This window comes from Marmota marmota, unplaced genomic scaffold (assembly GCF_001458135.2).
Source record: "Marmota marmota marmota unplaced genomic scaffold, marMar, whole genome shotgun sequence".
NCBI lineage: Eukaryota > Metazoa > Chordata > Mammalia > Rodentia > Sciuridae > Marmota > Marmota marmota.
This window is the reverse complement of record NW_025999945.1, coordinates 8,486,016-8,505,436: the sequence shown is the minus strand read 5'-3', so window position 1 is coordinate 8,505,436 and position 19,421 is coordinate 8,486,016. Positions and strand designations below refer to the sequence as shown.

General features: G+C 36.5%; 1 non-coding gene across 1 annotated transcript; it reads right to left on the bottom strand.

Annotated features, from left to right (window-relative positions):
• Window positions 1-450: 450 nt before the first annotated feature.
• Window positions 451-556, bottom strand: LOC125616454. The gene has a single exon (XR_007347082.1). It is a non-coding gene; the product is annotated as a U6 spliceosomal RNA (small nuclear RNA).
• Between the last annotated feature and the right edge of the window lie 18,865 nt (window positions 557-19,421).

Here is a 19,421-nt window from a genome sequence, read left to right as displayed (position 1 = left end):
GAGGTAGAGAACTTATTACAGACATTGGATCACTTTGTTTTGGTTCTATTTTCCAAGTTACTTAGCGCAGGGGGAACTGGAATTACATTTATGTATTCCAACTCTAGTTTGCCTTTCTGAACACCTTTTTTTTTTTCTTTTTTCTTTTTGGTGGTATTGGGCATCAAACACAGCCCTCACACATGCTAGGCAAGCTCTCCACTACTGAGCTTCATTCCTAGCCTGAACTTATCTTGATTAGGCAAAGTCTTTTCAACCTTCAAGTTTCCTTAAGTTCACTCTTTTTTTTAATTAAGCAATTTATTTTAATTAGGTATATATGACAGCAGAATGCATTTTGACTCATTTTACACAATTGCAGCAAAACTTTTCATTTCAGTGGTTGTACACAATGTAGCATCACACCATATGTGCAGTCATACATGTACCTAGGGTAATGATGTCTATCTCAAAAATATGGAATGCTTCACGATTTGCATGTCATCCTTGCGCAGGGGCCATGCTAATCTTCTCTGTGTCAGTCCAATTTTAGTATATGTGTTGCTGAAGCGAGCACAAGTTTCATTCTTTTGGTTTGCCCTATACACCACCAACATATTCAGCCAACCAAAACATTTTATCTAATGACTCATCTTATGATTTTAATTAAAGATGAGTGCCTTGGGAAACTACATTAGAGCCTAAGGTAAAAGGAAAACTGGTAATAATGATCCTATCTTTATTTGAAAATTCAATATTTTGTTCAATATGGATTGTTTTGCATTGATTTTGATTTTTTTAAATGTTATATTAATATTGCATTTATCTTTATTACTGTGTTTTGTGGGTTTTTTTCCCCTTAGCATTTTGCACCCAAGGCTAGAGCCTTAGCTTACTTCCCTCCTTCTAGTGCTGGCCTTGGGAGGCAGCTCTTGTGAGGTGGGCAAACATCAGTACTGGAGTCAGACAGAACTGGTTTGAATACTAGTTCTGCCTGCCACTTACTCTAGGTTACTTTAAGAAAGTTGCTAATCTGTCTGTTTTACTTTCTTCTCTTGTTAAATGAGAATAGTAGTTAACTTGCAGCATTATCATGAAGAATAAACTTTTAAATTAATTATTGCCCAGTACCCAACCAATATTAATTCTTCTTTTCTTAGAGAATGGTAAGTTTAAAAATCAATTAATTAGATGATAAATAAAGGGGTTAAGGATGTAGCTCAGTGGTAGAGTGTGTGCTTAGCATGCATGAAGTTCTGTGTTCAATCCCCAGAACCACAATACACATACACACATATACACAAAATGAGTAGTGTTTAGTATCAAGGAAGGGAGGCAGGCATATCCTGATATAGTATAGTACCTACCTTCTATAAGTTTGAATTTAAGATTATACCATAAAACCATTAGAAAACAACAAAAACAGAAATTAGGTTTCTACATGTAAGAGATTAGGAAAATGAAAGATAAATGTAGGTTTGATTATCTGGGAAGGCTGTTCAGGAATTATTTTATTGTGCACATATGCTAGTTTATCTGCAAGATGCATACATTGAATTCATGGATTAAAGGATATATGCTCTTAGGTTTTTGAAAGATATTGCTATATTGTCCCCATCCATAACATTGTACAACTGAAACTCCCACGAAAACATTTTCATTAAACATTTTTTTTTAAAATACACAAGTATAAAGAGTAAAATATAAAAATCCTTCCTTATCTTCTTTGGTCCCCATACAGCCTCCACTCCACAGAAGTCACCAATAACTATTGCAACCTGGTATAAGTTTTTTTTTAATAAAACCTTTGTATATAATAGATATTCAGATCACTTCTCTGTGGTCTATGGCTTGTAAGGGTCCCGCGAAACGTCAGAGAAAGAGACCACCAAGTGACCACTCATGCAATTGGCAGAAGGGGGATATATATATATATATATATATTTTTTTTTTTTTAGTACATTGTGTAGTTGGACACAATATCTTTATTTTGTTTATTTTTATGTGGTGCTGAGGATCGAACCCAGGGCCTTGCACGTGCCAGGCGAGTGCTCTACCACTGAGCCACAACCCCAGCCCCAGAAGGGGGATATATTGAACCAGCATGCTGGGGCTCCGTGCCCACTCAAGAAGGGAAAGCAGCCCAGAGCCCCGAGCAGGGGCTGAGCACTGCTTAAGTACACTTTTTGGGGAGGGCGGAGAGCTTTGTATACATCAGAACAAATCATCATGAGGCGCGGGAAAATTGAATAACAACTCCTAAACATGATTGGTTCATTCATTGGCGGGAACAGGTCAGGCTGGAGTGATAGGTCATTCCTAAGGAGGGGGTTACATTTAAACTGATTGGTCCAGGCCCTGCAATGCCTATGTGCGACCACACAGAGCCCTTATTAAACAATCCAAATAGTCAGGGGAAATATTTACTGGGCAGTTCCAAGCATTGTCTTAACAGCTACAGAAATTTCAGGTTTTGCAGGTAGCATAGAAACCTAACAATACCTAATCCTTTACATTTTAACTCAGACCTTGCAACTTAGAAACTTTACAACACCCGGTCTTTTACCCTTTAACTTTTACGCTTTAACTTCAATTTCTTTTACCCTTACAGGCTGAGGTTCTTAGGAGCTATTCAAATCTTCATCCTGTGTTCTATTTAATTGTATAAATGTATTTATGTTTTTAAATATATTGGTTTATATTCTTTTTGCATAAATGAAGTCATAATTAATTTTTCACATGATAATGTAGTTTGCAGCAGTTGGCTCTTATTGTTTTCATTTGTACATAATATTAAGAAATAATATTAAGAAATAATCACAAAATCAAAATTGCCTGTGCACTTCCACAAGTTTTGATTCTATTCTTATACTTCCTTAAATTATAATTATATTAGTTTCTAGGGTTGCTGAAACAATCACAAACTGGGTGGCTTAAACCACATAAATTTTTTGTCTCATGATTCTGAAAACTACAAGTTTGAGATCAAGGTGCCTGCAAGGGTTGATTTCTTCTGACAGCTGTGATAAATCTATTTGGCGTTGTTTGGCTTCTATCTGTGACATTTTCCCTGTGTCTGTCTTCAAATTCCCCTCCCCCCTTTTAAGTTAAGACATGGGGTCTCACTATGTTGCTCAGGCTGGTCCAGACTCCTGGGTCCAAATGATTCTCTAGCCTCCTGAGTAGAGCAGTAACTCCCCCCCACACTTTTTTTAAAATAAAGACCCAAGTCCTGTTGGATTAAAGGTCCATCCTACTCCAGAATGACCTCATATTAAATAATCACATCTGCTACAACCCTATTTCCAAATAGGGTCACATCCTGAGATACTGGGGATTAAGACTCTAATTAAATTTTCAGGGGACACAATTCAACCCATAACAATAACAACTTCTCTGACCCCGCCTTTTGCCACAAAGCATCAGTTCTTTGCTATTATACATAAGCACATTTCCCTTTCTTATGGATATTGTTTCCATTGATTTTTTTTTCTTTCAATTTTATTTAACTGGTAAGGCATCTCCTCTATGAAACTAATCCAATTTGACTGTAAATTCATTTAGCAGACATGGGAAATGTCACAATGTGCTTGACATGCTGACTGTCTGCCATACATTTCTAACCCAGAAAGCAAATCTGTATGGGAATATTATTAGGCTTATAAAATGCTAACTTTCCACCACATCTCATTGCCTGAGCATATTGTTACCTGAAAGATGTGTCTTAATTTTCCACATTCTGCTGACTGAAAGAAAATTCTAGTGGTAAACCTCCCATCTTGGTATTCAACACAAAGTTCAAGGCAAAAATAAGGAACCTTGAAAAGGTCATGCTGGAAGCAAAAGGCAATCAGATCAACCTCAAAGAAAATACACAATGGAAGCTTGAGGGGAGAATCAATTTCCTTGCCCCCTTTCCAGCTTTTAGAGGCTTAGACCACAGTCTTCTTCCATCTTCAAAGTCAGCAATCATCTCATTTCAACTTCTATTTCCATTACCACTTGCCTCCCTCTTTTGTACTTAAAAAAACCTTTGTAAGCATATAAAGTTCAGTTAGTTAGCAATCTTAACAATTCATTTGTAACTTCAAAATCATTACCATGATTTTGCAATCATTTGTGGACATGGGCATGCACAGAATGGTGAAAAATTTTACTAACCCAAAATGCTTGTTTTCAGCTGAGATCCAACAAGACATCACATGCTGGGAGCCATTAGCCAAGTAGGTATGACAATTTCCTTGCCAGCGTACCCCATGTTGCTTAGTGGAAGGACTCGTGGAAATAGGACATTTTGCAGTGACATTGCATGTAGGTGACCTTGCTCAAGGACCAGGGCGGATCCGGGTTTAGGGTGTTCCCGGTTTATAATCCGGGTTTAGGGCGTTCCGGGTTTAGGTTCCAGGTTTAAGGTTTAAGGTTATTCCTGCTGGGAATAGGGCGTATCCTGCTGCCTGAGTTCCCCTTGAATTCTCACGGGATTCAGACAGTATTTTTTGGGAGACAGAAGCCCAGTGGGGGTGGATTTGGGCAGAGAACGTGGATTTCCCCAGAACGTGATTGTAGACGGCTGGTGTGAGTTCGGGAATAAAGAGTTGCTGTTTGAATCTACAAGCTGTGTGGTGGCTCGTGATTTGTGCCCAGCCAGACTTCGGCAATCACACTGCCTTCTTAGTTCAGTTCTTTTAAAAAAAAATATTTTTTTAGATACCAGTGATTGAATCCAGGAGCATTCAACCACTGAGCCACATCCACACCCTGTTTTTTATATCTTATTTTGAAATAAGGTCTTGCTAAGTTGCTTAGGGCCTCACTAGGTTGGTGAGGCTGGCTTTGAACTCATGATCCTCTAGCCTCAGCCTCTGGAGCCAACTGCAATTACAGTCATGTACCATCACACTCAGCTTGGTTCAGTTCTTACACTGTAAATATATCTCTTTTACATGATATTATTCATGCCACTTTTTTTTTCCATTTTTGTGCCCTTTGTTAGTTCTTTTGCAGTTTAAAATAGCCCCCAAGTGGGTTGGGGTTGTGGTTCAGTGGTAGAGCACTTGCCTACCATGTGTGGGGCACTGGGTTCAATCCTCAGCACCACATAAAATAAATAAAATAAAGGTATTGTGTCCATCTACAACTAAAAAGAAATTAAAAGAAAAAAATAGCCCCCAAACATAGTGCTGAAGTGCTGTCTAGCTTTCCTAAATCTGAGAAGGCTCTGATGTGCTGAACATCTGTTAATAAGCTTTTTTCAGGTACTTGGAAACTGTTTATAGTGCTATTTTTCAGGAGTTACAATGCTAATGAATCAAATAAGTGTTTTTAAGCAGAAACATACATAAATTATACATCCTATGGTAGATGAAAATGTTTTGACTAGAGGCTTGCAGAAACCTAATCGTGTATATTCCCTAGGAGCAATGGTTAAGTATTTGCTAATTAAGTGTTCACACCAACTCTACAGAATGTCACTATCACAAATAATGAAAACAAACTGTATTTCTTATTTAAGCTCCTGTATTCTGAGATTTCCCTTTACCATAACTAATGCAAGATTTTAGCAGTTTCTATTATTCAAAAACAAATGTTGATCTGGGTGTGGTGATGTTCACCTGTAATCCAAGTTACTTGGGAGGCTGAGAAATTCAGGGCCAGCCTCAGAAATTTAGCAAAGCCCTCAGCAACTTAGCAAGACCCTGTTCAAAATAAAAATAACTGGGGGTATGCCTTAATGATAAAGCACTCCTGGGTTTAATCCCCAGTACCAAAACCAAAAAACAAAATAAACCCCAAATACTGTGTTTAAGAATACTTAGGTATATATCATATCATCATTGTCCCTGTATGAAATATATAACACAATAAGGGATATCTGAAGAATTTATTGAAGGAACTGTTTATAAAAGTGTAGAGTAAGGGGACTGTCCTTCCAAAAACCTCAAAGAGTGATCTTGTATTGAAACAGGGTATTTGTAGATATAATCAGTTAAAATGAGATTATACTAGATTAAGGTGATCCTCGAATCCATTTTGACTGGTGTCCTTAAAGAAGAGGAGAAGAGAGAAATGCAGAGGAAGGAAGGTCAAGTGAAGAAGGAGGCAGAGACTGAAATTATGGACATACAAGCCAAGAATTGCCAGTAACCACCAGAAACTAGAAGAGGCCAGAAGAAATTTGTCCCTAGGGTCCTCATTCCAAATGAACATGGCCTTGCTGGCACCTTGATTTGACTCCAAACCTCCAGAACTGTGAGAGAATAATTTTGTGTTAGTTTAAGCCATGCTGATGTGATAATTTGTTAGGGCAGCTCTAGGAAACAAATACAGGGGCTAATAAGGAATGATGACATTTCTAAGAATAGCAATAATTGGAAGCTATTTTCATCCCTAAGTTCAAAGGGGTGAGGGAGGAGTGATTTCCAGAGCAGAGAAAGAGTGAATGAGATGGGGATGGGAGGAGAGTGAGCTGTAGCTGTAGGACAAAGTCAATAAGAACTATATAGTCTTAGTGACATAAATGCAACTGCTGTCAACTCCTGGCCTACTGGAATGAACCCAAGAAAATAAACAAATACTTTGACTTCTCTCTCCACTACTCTTCAACCTTCAGTCTCTACTTTTCATGGACTGAACATGATCAGAAGCCAGAGACAAGGGGATCTGGAGGATATAATGCTTAGTGGTCCAAAGCATTGTGGAAAGGGAAGGGTGGAGAGATCTGAAGAGATAAAGACTATCTTATATACCACTGTATCTCACATTTACATCTGAAATCAGAATACATCTTATAATAGGTAACATGTCATCATTTAGTTGGTGGTATCTTTTTACTTTGTTAATGTCACATTAAAATGGCATGGATTACAATTTATTGAGCTTTAAATTCAATGAAACACAATAATAAAGGCCCAACCTGTGGGTAGCAGAATGCTACATATTGACAGAGATATAAACTTTTTAAATAGCATTCCATGTCTCCTGTTCAGGAAAGGAAACAGGTATAATAAGTGCATATTAACAGTATAGACAAACTGAGAAATGAATATTTTCCCACTGATTGTGCACATGCTCAATTGCTCTGTTGAGGACTTCACCGGAGGTCATGCTCATGGCCCATACAATGAATGTAAAGAAACCCAAAACTAGTTTCATTAATGCTCAGTTCTGGTCAGACTACAGCATTATGTCCCATCCTAAAACAAAGAGATAAAGAAACTTTGAAGAGGATCTATAGGAAGGCAACAAAAATGAGAACATCTTTGGGGAAAGATATAGTGGGACCTTTAAGACACATATGACAAAAATGTAAATTAGGGGTGATGGTTGTAAGGAATAAAGGAGGAGGGTACATGAGTAGGTGGGAAGAAGCTCTGAGTCATGTGCAGGTTGAGTGGGAGGAAGGAGAATTGGGTAAGAAGAGCCTCAGCTTTGTGCAGTTCTGAGAACATCTTAGCCATGCCTGTGGGGAGTCCGAGCACACAGATTGTCCATTGAAGGAGCCCCACACTGGACAGGAATGGCCTGGTTCTAGCTTCCCTGTAGGCATAGTCATTGATGGGAATGTCTCAATGAGCGCACACTCTTAGTGATAACACTGGTGGATTCTGAAGTTGCTCTTGTTGGAAATGGTCACCTAACCACACTCCTCACAGAAGGTACTTTCTTAAAGGGAGTAGGCATTCCCATGGCTGCTAAAAAAAAGTTTAGAAAGAGAATAATGTTTCAGTTTGACAGAGGCATGATTGGGGTATTTTTTCCCCTCTTTATAAAAATATGTTATGGCTAAAAAGTACTCAGAATGTATGCAATGGAGACCAACATACATGGGTTCGAATACTGGTGTTACCATGAACAGTTGTGTAACCTTGGACAATTTTTTTTCATCTCTCAGTGTTGGTTTTCCCATTTGTAAAATAAGGATAGTAATAGCACTTCCCCGTAGGGTTGTGGAGAGCATTAAATTAAATGGTCATGTATAGTACAGTGCTTGACACATTGCAAAAATATAAGAATATATTATTTGGGATTCTATTTCTTTATGTATCCCAGTGCAAGCATCTAGAGGGAACTTTCAGTTGAAGGGCACTTACACAAAACGGTGATCAGCCACTCTTCATCTCAGCTTGGAACAGCATAAAAAGAAATAGGGATGGGAAGGGATGAGGGTGTAGCTCAATGGTAGAACTTGTGCTTAGCATGTGCGAGGCTCTGGGTTCAGTCCTCAGTGTGCAAACATACACCAAAAAAAAAAAAAAATAAATAAATAAAAAGAAAGAAAGAAAGAAAGAAAAGAAAAGAAAGAAAGAAGTGAGCAAGAAACGTGTAGGTATAGCAGAGAGAATTATGTGATGATAAGAGCAATATGTAGTACTCATATCCTTAATGTGGAGGCATAGGAGGTTGGAAGATCTCCTTCAATATGGAGGACTTGAAAGGAAATGAAAATGTTTCTGTCCAGGAGTTCATATGTGGTCTTGGAGTCTGGGATACCACAGCTGACCTCCCAGCTTCACAGCTTTCTTATAACTTCAAAGAAAGATTTTCTTTAGTTCCTGACCACAGCTTACAGCTGCAGGGCTTTGATGAACTTACTCAAGTTTTGTCCCTCCCATGACCTTTGGCTCATCACATTCAAACTTGTCCCCATTTCAAATTGTAAAAGCAGCCATAAAAGCAGACCAAGATCCTCCTCTCCTGTTTAAAGAAAGAAGCCTACTTTATCCATATTAAAATTATTGGGAACTGAACTCAGTAGTAGCATGGGTGGTGCCCTGAGCTTGATCCCCAGCACAGAAAAAAAAAAAAAAAGTATTGGAGGTCATCAAACATAGACAATCACAGTGGAAGATACCATTAATAACAGCAACCCATGGTAAAATACCTAAGAGTGAACTCAATGAGAAATATGGGAAAACTGTATGAAGAACATAGAAATACTTCTGAGGGGAGAAAAGAAAGGCTGAAATAAGTGAAAACACATGGATTCATTATTATTATTAATTAAAAAGTTTTGACATTTAAAAAAATGTCAATTCTCCCTAGATTTATTTATATATGTATAAATAAATATATAAATGTATATGCATATACATGTATATATATACATATATAAATTATATGTTAAAATTGTATATATTACAATCAAAGTATCAATAAGATTTTGGAAAATCCTAGGCAAACTGATTCTAAAGTTCCCTTGGAAAACCAAAAGTGAATTTGGGAGGTACAAGGAGGCAAGATTCCATGTTTCAGAGAGAGAGAGAGAGAGAGAGAGAAACAAACAAAAGAAAAATGCTTTCATTAAGGAGTACAACTTGAAATGGCTTAATACAGAGTCTCCCAAAAGAATGTTGGCAGCACAGTGCAAAACAATGTAAGCGATGTGTGTATGTTGAGGGGGGGTGGGCGTTTCTAGGTAACCACAGGGACTTGCCTTGAAAAGCCTGAAGTTTCCAACCAGCACTTCACTTGACAGTTGCTGCCTTTGAGCTGGGTAGTCATGTGATGGTGGTGGGGGCTGAAGATCCTAAACCTTTGATCCATATGTTCTTTTGTTCCTGGGCACAATGATTTCAATGAGAACAATTTTCCAAATGGAGATAGAGATAGGGTCCTTCTGCATTGATTTTTAAAGATATTGGGAGGGAATTAAATGGAAGAGTTAGTATAGAATGCCAGAAGGGTGAAATGTCAAAGTTTATGCTTAACCAAGTACTGTATGAATATTCTTTGGTAGTGCCATGGGATGAAATACAAGCATTTAGAGGCAGCTATTTAATCTCCTCTCTTCTTATCCCTCTCTATTACTGCCCAAAGCTCAGGAATGTTCTCAATTAAACATCAACAACAAAAGCAAAGAAAATACCCCCCCCCCCCCCCCACCCCAAAGACACACACAGCAACAGAGGCTTGGAGCATTTTGAAAACGTGTCAGCAGCAGATGTTCCTAGAGGAAAGATGATGTTTAGTACAGTTCAGTCTTTAATTCCTTACCTCACATCACAGTCTCAACCACATGGGTATGCTAGTATCCAACCAATTTTTTTTTTTTTTTAAACAGGGTCTCCTAAACTGCTGAGGAACTTGCAATCCTCCTGCCTCAGCCTCCTGAGTTGGTAGAATTCCATAGATGGGTTTGGATGTTCTTGCAAAGCCCTATTAAGATCTGTAACACAAACCCTCAGGAAAATTGGAGGACAAAACCACTTTGTGGAACTGTGGCTAGCTGGCACCTACATAGATACAATTTTTTAGTGAAGCACCCCGAATGAATGATCTCCGTGTATGATTAGGGCGTAAGGCAGGGTACATATCAAAAGCTGGAGAGCTAAAGTTATTTGCTAACAAGACAATTAGCCTCATGGGACCCTCTGGTAGGATATAAGAGGAGAGGGGGCCAGCAGGAGCATTTAGGCTGCAGCCTCAAACTTTGGCTGCTAGTAAATTTGTTTAAAAGAGCAAAGGGGAGCCAGAAAGGTGGTGCAGGCCTGTAATCCCAGTGGTTTCGAGGTTGAGGCAGGAGGATAGGGAGTTCAAAGCCAGCCTCAGCAAAAGTTGAGGCATTAATCAACTCGGTGAGACTCTGTCTCTAAAAAAAAGACAAAAAAAGGGGGGGGGGGAATATGGCTTAGTGGTCTAGTGCCCCTGAGTTTAATCCCTGGTACAAAAAAATAGAGAGAGAGAGCAGAGGAATCCTCCTCTTTTATTGCTGGCGGGGTGGGGGGTGTTGAATTCAGGAGCACTCGACCACCGAGTCACATCTCCAGCCCTATTTGTATTTTATTAAGAGACAGGGTCTCACTGAGTTACTTAGTGCCTTGTTTTTGCTGAGGCTGGCTTTGAATTTTCAATCCTCCTGTCTCAGCCTGAGTTGCAGGGATTACAGGCCTGTGCCACCACGGCCAGTAGGAGGCTTCCTCTTTTAATGGCTGTGTAGTTTCCTTTGCCATTATAATAATAATAATAATAATAATAATAATAATAATAATAATAATAATAATAATAATAACACTACTATTGTTTAATGCTTAACTGATCCTGAATTTTGATCTTGCTTAGAAAATAATTTAGCCGGTAACTAGTGTATTCTTTTGTTACTGTAGTCTTATACAGTTCAATACAGCATAAAAATGCCTTGATTAATTACTATATTGTTTATCTGGAAGTTTGCTGTTATGTCCTAATTGAAATTCATAGACTTCTTGGCTAAATATTGTTAAATATTGAAAATGAGGGAAGTTTCCAAGTATCTGAATATGTAGAGGTTCCTGAAGAGGGTTGTACCTGGAAAGGACATAGAAGTTCTGTGCGTCTTCCCTAATACCTCACCCTGTGCACTTTCTCACCTGCATCCTTTATAATACACCGGTAAATGCTAGTTATACATAGTATTGTACTCTTTTGCAATGCTGGTGAGCAGAAGCTGTAATTTCCAGTCAATCATGTGATCACAAGGAGAAACAATGAATTCTCTACATGTATTTTATTTCCAGTATATATATATATTTTTTCGATACAGGAATATCTGTCCCATGAACCTTGCAATGGATGAGGAAAGAAATCTTTTCTCCTCCTACCACTTTTTTTTTTTCCTTAGCCAGAAATGTTACTAATTTTGCAAAGAGAAAAGGAAACAGATGTGGAATTTCTTCTAAAATCATTGGCTTCAGGAGGCTAGAAAAAAGTGGGGGCTACTCCCTTCACAGCAGGGTTATGCTCTAAAAAGGTGATTCAATGAGAAGATTCATATAAAGAAAATGTTTATAATGATAAATACAGCCTACCACTGTTCACCATCTACTGATATTAGTTTGAAAATGCATGAATCTTGAGAAAGTACATGTACACACACAAAGAGAAAAAATTATCACTTATTACCTCCTTTAATCATTTGGTTACAAAAGAAGATTCTTTTGTTTTGTTTTAGATGTAATCAAGCCTCATAAGACCTATCTTGTATATCTTGTGGACCTTCAAAAGAAATTGTTCTAGTGCTGGGGATGTAGCTCAGTGATAGAGCGCTTGCTCAGCATGAATGAGGCCCTTGGTTCAATACCCAGCACTTAAAAAAAAAAAAATTATAAAAGAAATTGTTCTTGGGGCTGGGGTCTTGGCTCAGTGGTAGAGTGCTCATCTAGCATGCACGAGGCACTGGGTTCGATCCTCAGCACCACATAAAAATAAGATAAAGATATTGTGCCCACCTAAAACTAAAAAATAAATATTAAAAAAAAGAAAAAGAAAAAGAAATTGTTCTTTGAGAAATGAAAAATTTTCTGATCTAATTCTTCCCTTGTCTACTCTACCTGGTTCAAAATACCATGAGAAAAAAAATTATGTTGCTATTATGAACCAGCATATACACAAATTTATCCAGAGTTATAGACTAATAAGTCTAGAATTAACCATGCAGTCAGAAAATAGGTAGATGTACACAGAGACTAACAAATAAATGACAGTCTTAAATAAATAAATAAAAAATATTGAACATGAGAGCTCAAGTCTAAGGATGAGAGGGTCCTTACTGAGCTCTATGACCTTAATGTTGGTACCAGCTCGGTTTTTCTTTTTCCAAGTAATTAATAATTTAATTTCCAATTCTTCATTCCACATAGTGATCCTTTATTTGATTATTTCTTAACTGTCTTACATATTTGGCTGTTTTAGTTTTAACTTTTGAAGTCATGTTTACTAAATCTAGAAATTTCTCATTATTTCTGTAAATAATATGCTATCAGTGCCATGAAAAATGTCACAATGTATGACTAAGTATTGAACATCTATTGTTAATTTAGGACTACTTCCTTAATGTTTTATATTAGCCTTTAGTTGTCATTGTGAATCTATCAATTGCTGCTTATTCAGCCTTTTTTAAGTTCCAATAATTGCATATACTATTTTTGTTTTTGCTTTTGAATGAGCAAGTGACAGTCATATACTTGTATCAGTGAACTTAAATGTTTCCTTTCACATGTTTCTTCACTGGCTAAAGGTAATCATGAATTTGGTTTTGAGATGTTCAAGTAGCTATAGGGTATTTTATCTTTGTGGCTTAGCATATCAAAGCCAATTTCTAGTTTCTCATTTGAAGGAATTTAATATAAAGTAAAATATTACAACTTATGCCAGGTTCATTCAAAGGAAAATTGGATAATCATTCTTTTGAGTCAAATTGTGTTTTGTTAGAAACTCTCTCCTGCTGCCAGAAGGATGAAATAGCCGTTTTCTAGGATGCTTATCTGAAAATTTCAGTAAAGTTCCGAAGTTCTCTTCTTCCCATCCAGTTCGTCAATTTCATGGATATAATTTTTTCCACTTCCTAATAGACAGTTCAGAGTAGCATTTGAACTTTCTGAGTTGTGGTTTAATAGGGATAATTCTTTCTTATCCTCATTGATTTGTGTTATCATTATATCTCCATTTTAGAATGAGAAGTTGCAGCCAGTGCATACCTGTAATCTCAGCTACTTGGGAGATTGAGGAAAGAGGATTCCAAATTTGAGGCCACCCTGGGCAAGTTGGTGAGACCCTGTCTTAAATAAAATAAAATAATAAATAAATTTAGCTCAGTGTACGAAGGCCAGAGTTCAATCCCTATTACTGCAAATAAATAAATAAATAAAAATAAATAATAATAATAATAATCTGGAGGTGCAAAACATTTCATTCATTTGTTCAAGCTGAAGATTTGATAAGAATAAATCTTTAATCCAAATTTAATTAAGCAACTAAATCATCAGTGGTAAAAATAAAATTTCAAATTTCCTGTTTGTACCTTTTAAAATAATCATAACTGGGTGTTTTGTTTGGGTTTGCTTTGGTTTTGGTACTAGGGATTGAATCCAGGAGTGCTTAAGCACTGAGTTACATCCCTAACCTTTTAATTTTTTTTCAATTAATTAATTAATTAAATTTCCTTTTTAATTTTTGAGACAGGGTCTAAGTTGCTTAGGGGCTTTGATAAGTTGCTGAAGCTGGCTTTAAACTTGTGATCCTTCTGGCTCAGCCTCCTTAGTGACTAGGATTATAGGCATACACCAGCCAAGATAATCATAGCTTATGGTTTGGAGTTTTAAAAAATTTAAATAAGTCACTTTAATAACTTTTTTTTCCTTCTTTTCCTTTCAGCTTTTTTTCAGTTCCAAGTTTTATTTTGATACTTTCCATTACAGTCTTTTAAAAAAAAATTTTTTTTTATATAGTTGTAGATGGACAGCATGCCTTTACTTTATTTATTTGGTACTAAGGATCCAACCAGTGCCTCACATATGCTAGGCAAGTGCTCTACCACTGAGCTACACCACAGCCCCTCCATTACAGTCTTAACTAGTACTCATTCTCTCAGTGAATTACAGGGTAAAAAATAAAATGTGAGACTGGACATGTAGGTCAGTGGTAGAGTGCTTATCTACCATAATTGAGGCCTTAGGTTTGGTTTTCAGCAATTAAAAAAAATTAAAAATAAAATGTAATAACATCTGATAGGTACAAAAATTGATTATCTTTATTAAAAATATGTGAAATTTTAGTAATGAGAAAATCCAGTCATTTAAATTATTTCATAAAGGTTGTTTTCTCCTAAAATAGTAAAATTATCTACTTACTAAACTCAAAGAAAGGCTGCAGGTGTATCTCACTGGTAGAGTACTTGTGAGAGGCCCTGGGTTTAGTAGCCAGCACTGTAAAAACAATACAAAAAGTCTTTTAAATCAAAAGGAAAATATAAAACAAAAAATTTCAAAACTTTAAATCAAAATTATGTAAATAAAGCTAAAAACTTATTTTTTGAAATTTTATTAAACATAAAATTATTATTAATGCTTTCATTCAATGTCTATTTCTATTTGCTGATGGAAAACACTTCTTTAGTATTTCATGTACATAATGTTTAGACCCATAAATTTAAGAGTTATATAAATTGTTTACTAATAAAAAAAAGTTAGGTGGCACTTACATTATGAATACTGTTTTTTTAAAAAAATATTTTTTAGTTGTCAATGAACTTTCTTTTATTTATTTATATGTGGTGCTGAGAATCAAACCCAGTGCCTCACACATGCAAGGCAAGTGCTCTACCACTGAGCCATGACCCCAGCCCCTAAACACTGTTCTTATTCATGAATACTTTTGTAAACATAAATTGGAACATAAAAGAGAAGAAGAAAATTGTCATGTAGTGCTACTGGGAAATAAATAATAATAAAAAGTCACAGTGCAAGAATCTACTGCATTTCTGCTGAGAGGAAGCATTGACATGTTAATTCTTCTCTTCTCACGGGGTTTCTTTGACAAACTCTTCCTCATACTCTGAGGAGAATCAATCTCCAAGATCAGGAGCATTCATGGTTACCTTGTGTTTTGAGGACACAGGCCAAGAAATATGGAGAAGCATTTCCCTAAGGTCTAAACAGTACTGTCACAAAAGTGGATATGAAAGGTTATAGGCCCAGCTGTGCTAGAACCAAGCCCTCTCAAGTGACAGAGTTACCCTTATGCTCTTTTTTAAAAAATTTTTTAAAATAATTAATTATTTCTCAGAGTTCTGGAAGATGAAAGGTCTAATATTAAGGTGCTAGCAGATTCAGTGTCTGATAAAGGCACTAATTCTGTCTTCACTTGACAGAAGGGGAAAGGCAACTCTCTTCAACCTCTTTCTTTTTCACATTTTTCTTTTGTGTGTGTGCAATACAGTTGTACATAATGATGGGATCTGTTCTTACATATTCATACATACACAGAATATAACAATATAATTTGGCCAATATCCCTCCCCAGCATTTTCCCCTCCCTTTCCTCTACTGATCACCTTTTGAGTTTCATGAGATCCCCATTCCTTACCTTTATTTTCCTTTTTCCTCTCTAGCTTGTACATATGAGAGAAAACATATGATCCTTGACCTTCTGAGTTTGACTGATTTTGCTTAACATAATGTTCTCATGTTCCACCCATTTTTCTGGAAACGACATAATGTCATTTTTCTTCATGGCGGAATAAAACTCCATTGTGTATACATACCACATATTTTTTATTCATTCATCTGCTGATCAACACCTAGGCTGATTCCATAGTTCTGCGATTGTAAATTCTGCTTTAAACATGGATATGCATGTCACTACATTATGATGACTAATTCTTTAGGGGAAATACTGAAGAGTGGTATAGCTGAGTCATATAGTGGTTTCTTGCCTTGTCTTTCAAGAAATCCCCATACTGATTTCCTTGGTGGTTGTACTAATTTGCAATTCCAAAAACAGTGTAAAAGTGTTCCTTTTTCTCCACATTTTCTCAAGAATTGTTGTTTGTGTTCTCTATGACTACCGTTCTGACTGGTATGAGATTTGCATTTCACTAATGAGTAATGATATTGAACATTTTTTCATATATTTGATGGCCATTTGTATTTCTTCTTTTGAAATGTGTCTGTTAAGTTCATTTATCAATTTATTGGGGTTTTTTTGGTTTTCAGTTTGTGTGTGTGTGTGTGTGTGTTCTTTATATATTCTAGATATTAATCTTGTTAGCAGATTAGCTAGCAAAGATTTTCTCCCATTCTGCAGGGTTTCTATTCACATTCTTAATTGTTTCCTTTGCCATGCAGAAACTTTCGATTTGATGATATCTCATTTATTAACTCTTGACAATTTCCCCTGAGCTTTAGGGGTCCTATTGAGAAAGTCATTGCCTGTGCCTGTATATTGGAGTGTTGATCCTATGTTTTCTTGTAGGAATTGCATAGTTTCTGTGCTAATTCCTAGATTTTTCATCCATTTTTGAGTTGATTTTTGTGCAGGGGGAGAAATAAGCGTCCAGTTTCATTCTTCTATATATGAATAACCAATTTTCCCAGAATCATTTGTTAAAAAGGCTGTCTTTTCTCCAGTGTATGTTTTTGGCACCTTTGTGAAGAATCAGTTGACTGTAGATGTGTAGGTTTGTCTCTGTGTCTTCAATTTTGTACAACAGGTCTATGTGTCTGTTTTTATGTAAGTACCATGCAGTTTTTATTACTACAGTTTTGTAGTTATCATTTGAAGTCAGATATTGTGACGACTCCAAATTTGCTTCTTTGACATAGAATTGGCTATTTTGGGTCCTTTATTCTTTCAAATAAATTTTAGGACTTTTTTTCTAGTTCTGTGAAGAATGTCATTGGTATTTTGATGGGTATTGCATTAAATCTGTGTGTTACTTTAGTATTATATAATACTTTGGTATTATTTTAATTATTTGGTAATATTTTAACAATATTAATTCTGCCTATCCATAAACATGAGAACTCTTTCTATCTTCCTATGTTCTCAATATTCTATAATTTTTATTGTAGAGGTCTTTCACCTCTTGGTTAGGGGTTTTTTTTTTTTTTTTTTTTTTTAAGGATATTGTGAATGAGATTGCTTCCTGATTTCTTTCTCAGCAGATTCATTATTGGTATATAGGAAAGTAGGTTGATTTTGTAACTTGCTATTTTGCTGAGTTTGTTTATTAGCTCTAGCAATCTTTTGGTGGATATCTCTGGATCTTTTAAGTATAGGGTCATATCATCTGCAAACAGTGATAATTTGACTTCTTTCTTTTCCATTTTTATCTCCTTCTCTTACCTAATTGCTCTGGCTAGAATTCCTAGCACTATATTAAATAGGAGTGGTGAGAATGGATATCTTTGTCCTGTTCCAAATTTTAAAGGAAATGCTTTCAGTTTTCTTTCTCATTTACTATAATGTTGGCTTTGGGTTCATCTATAATGTTTATGATTTTGAGGTAGCTTCCTTCTATCCCTAGCTTCTTCAGTGTTTTTTATCATAAATGGGTGCTGGATTTTGTCAAAGGCCTTCTCTGCATCTATTGAGATAGCTAAGTGATTTTTTGTCTTGAGTTCTATTTAAGTGATGAATTACATTTATGGATTTTGTATATTAAACCATCCTTGCATTTCTGGGATAAAACCAACTCCAGGTGCTCTTTTATTTGTTTAATTATTTTTGAACTGAGGATTGTACCCAGAAGCACTAAATTATATCTCCAGCTCTTTTTTATTTTTATCTTTGAGACAGAGTCTAAGTTGCTTAGGGACTTCCTAAATTGCTAAGGCTGTCCTTCAACTTGTGATCCTCCTGCCTCAGCCTCCCAAGTTGCTGGGATTACAGGTATGCACCACCATGCCTGGCTTAATATATATATGAAATGTGTTTGTGCAATGCAGAGCCCTCTCCAGAGCAGGCTCAAGCAGAGAACCTCCTGACCTGGCCCTAAGTGTAGTATTGCTCCTCTTAGGAGTTTATGCTACCTGCCTGAGCTTCAGGGATGCACAATATTCAGTGACTATCCTGTTCAATGTAAATTCTGCCTTGTATTGCAGCCTCTTCCCAGGCACCAAACCATGTATAAAGCTGGAGAGGCTGGAACTGGTACTGACTTAAGACTGAGAGGATGGTGTTCTACCTACATGCCTAAGAATGAAATCTTCAATGCCACTGCTGTTCTCCATCTCATATAAAATCTAGTGTTCAAAATTGTTTCCTCCAAATCCCTGCTTCTCCAGAATGGTATCATACATACTTGTTTTAAAGTCTTTATTATAGAAAACTCATCAATAATGACTCACATAATTTGTATTTTTTTTTAATTTGCAAAGCATTTTCTTTTTTTTTTTTTAATACCTTTATTTTATTTTTACGTGGTGCTAAGGATCGAACCCAGTGCCTCACACATGCTAGGCAAGTGATCTACATCTGAGCCACAACCCAAGCCCTGCAAAGCATTTTCTTGTATATCTCTTTATCTACCTTGTGAGATGGCATTTAAAAGGTGAGAAATCAGGTGCAGAGATATTTAATAATTTCTCTAAGGCACAGAGTAGAACTAGAAACTAGGTCTTCCCAATACCGCATAGCTGTCTTATCATCAGGGCATGGACTTTGAACACAATCTACCAACACCTCAGTCCTTCATCCTCTAGGAACAAATATTTGTGTTCAGAGTGACTTTCTATCAGGTCTACATCCACAGGCTTTGAATGCATCAGTCTTCACCCTTTACTAGAGGGGAACCAGTATTTGTGATCTTGTTAGGTGGATATAACCCCATTTTATGTAGTATCTAGCATATAGCTAGTGCTTGGTACACATTTATTACAGATAAGTATGAAGAGAAAGGCAACAGAAGTATAAGAAAAGAATTCTGAGATCCTCACATGGCAAAAGAAGAGCCACAGGACTTAGGGAAACTTTAAAATGTTTTTAATGGTCACTTAAAAAGAGAAAAGAGAGTGGTCCTATTTATTTATTTTTTCCTGTGGTACTAGGGATTGAACCCAGGGCTTTGTGCATGTGAGGCAAGCATTCTACCAACTGAGCCATGTCTCCAGCCCTTAACTTAGTTTTGATCAGAGCTTTTGTAAAACAGCAAAAAAAAAAAAAAAAAAAAAAGTAAAAAACTATCGATT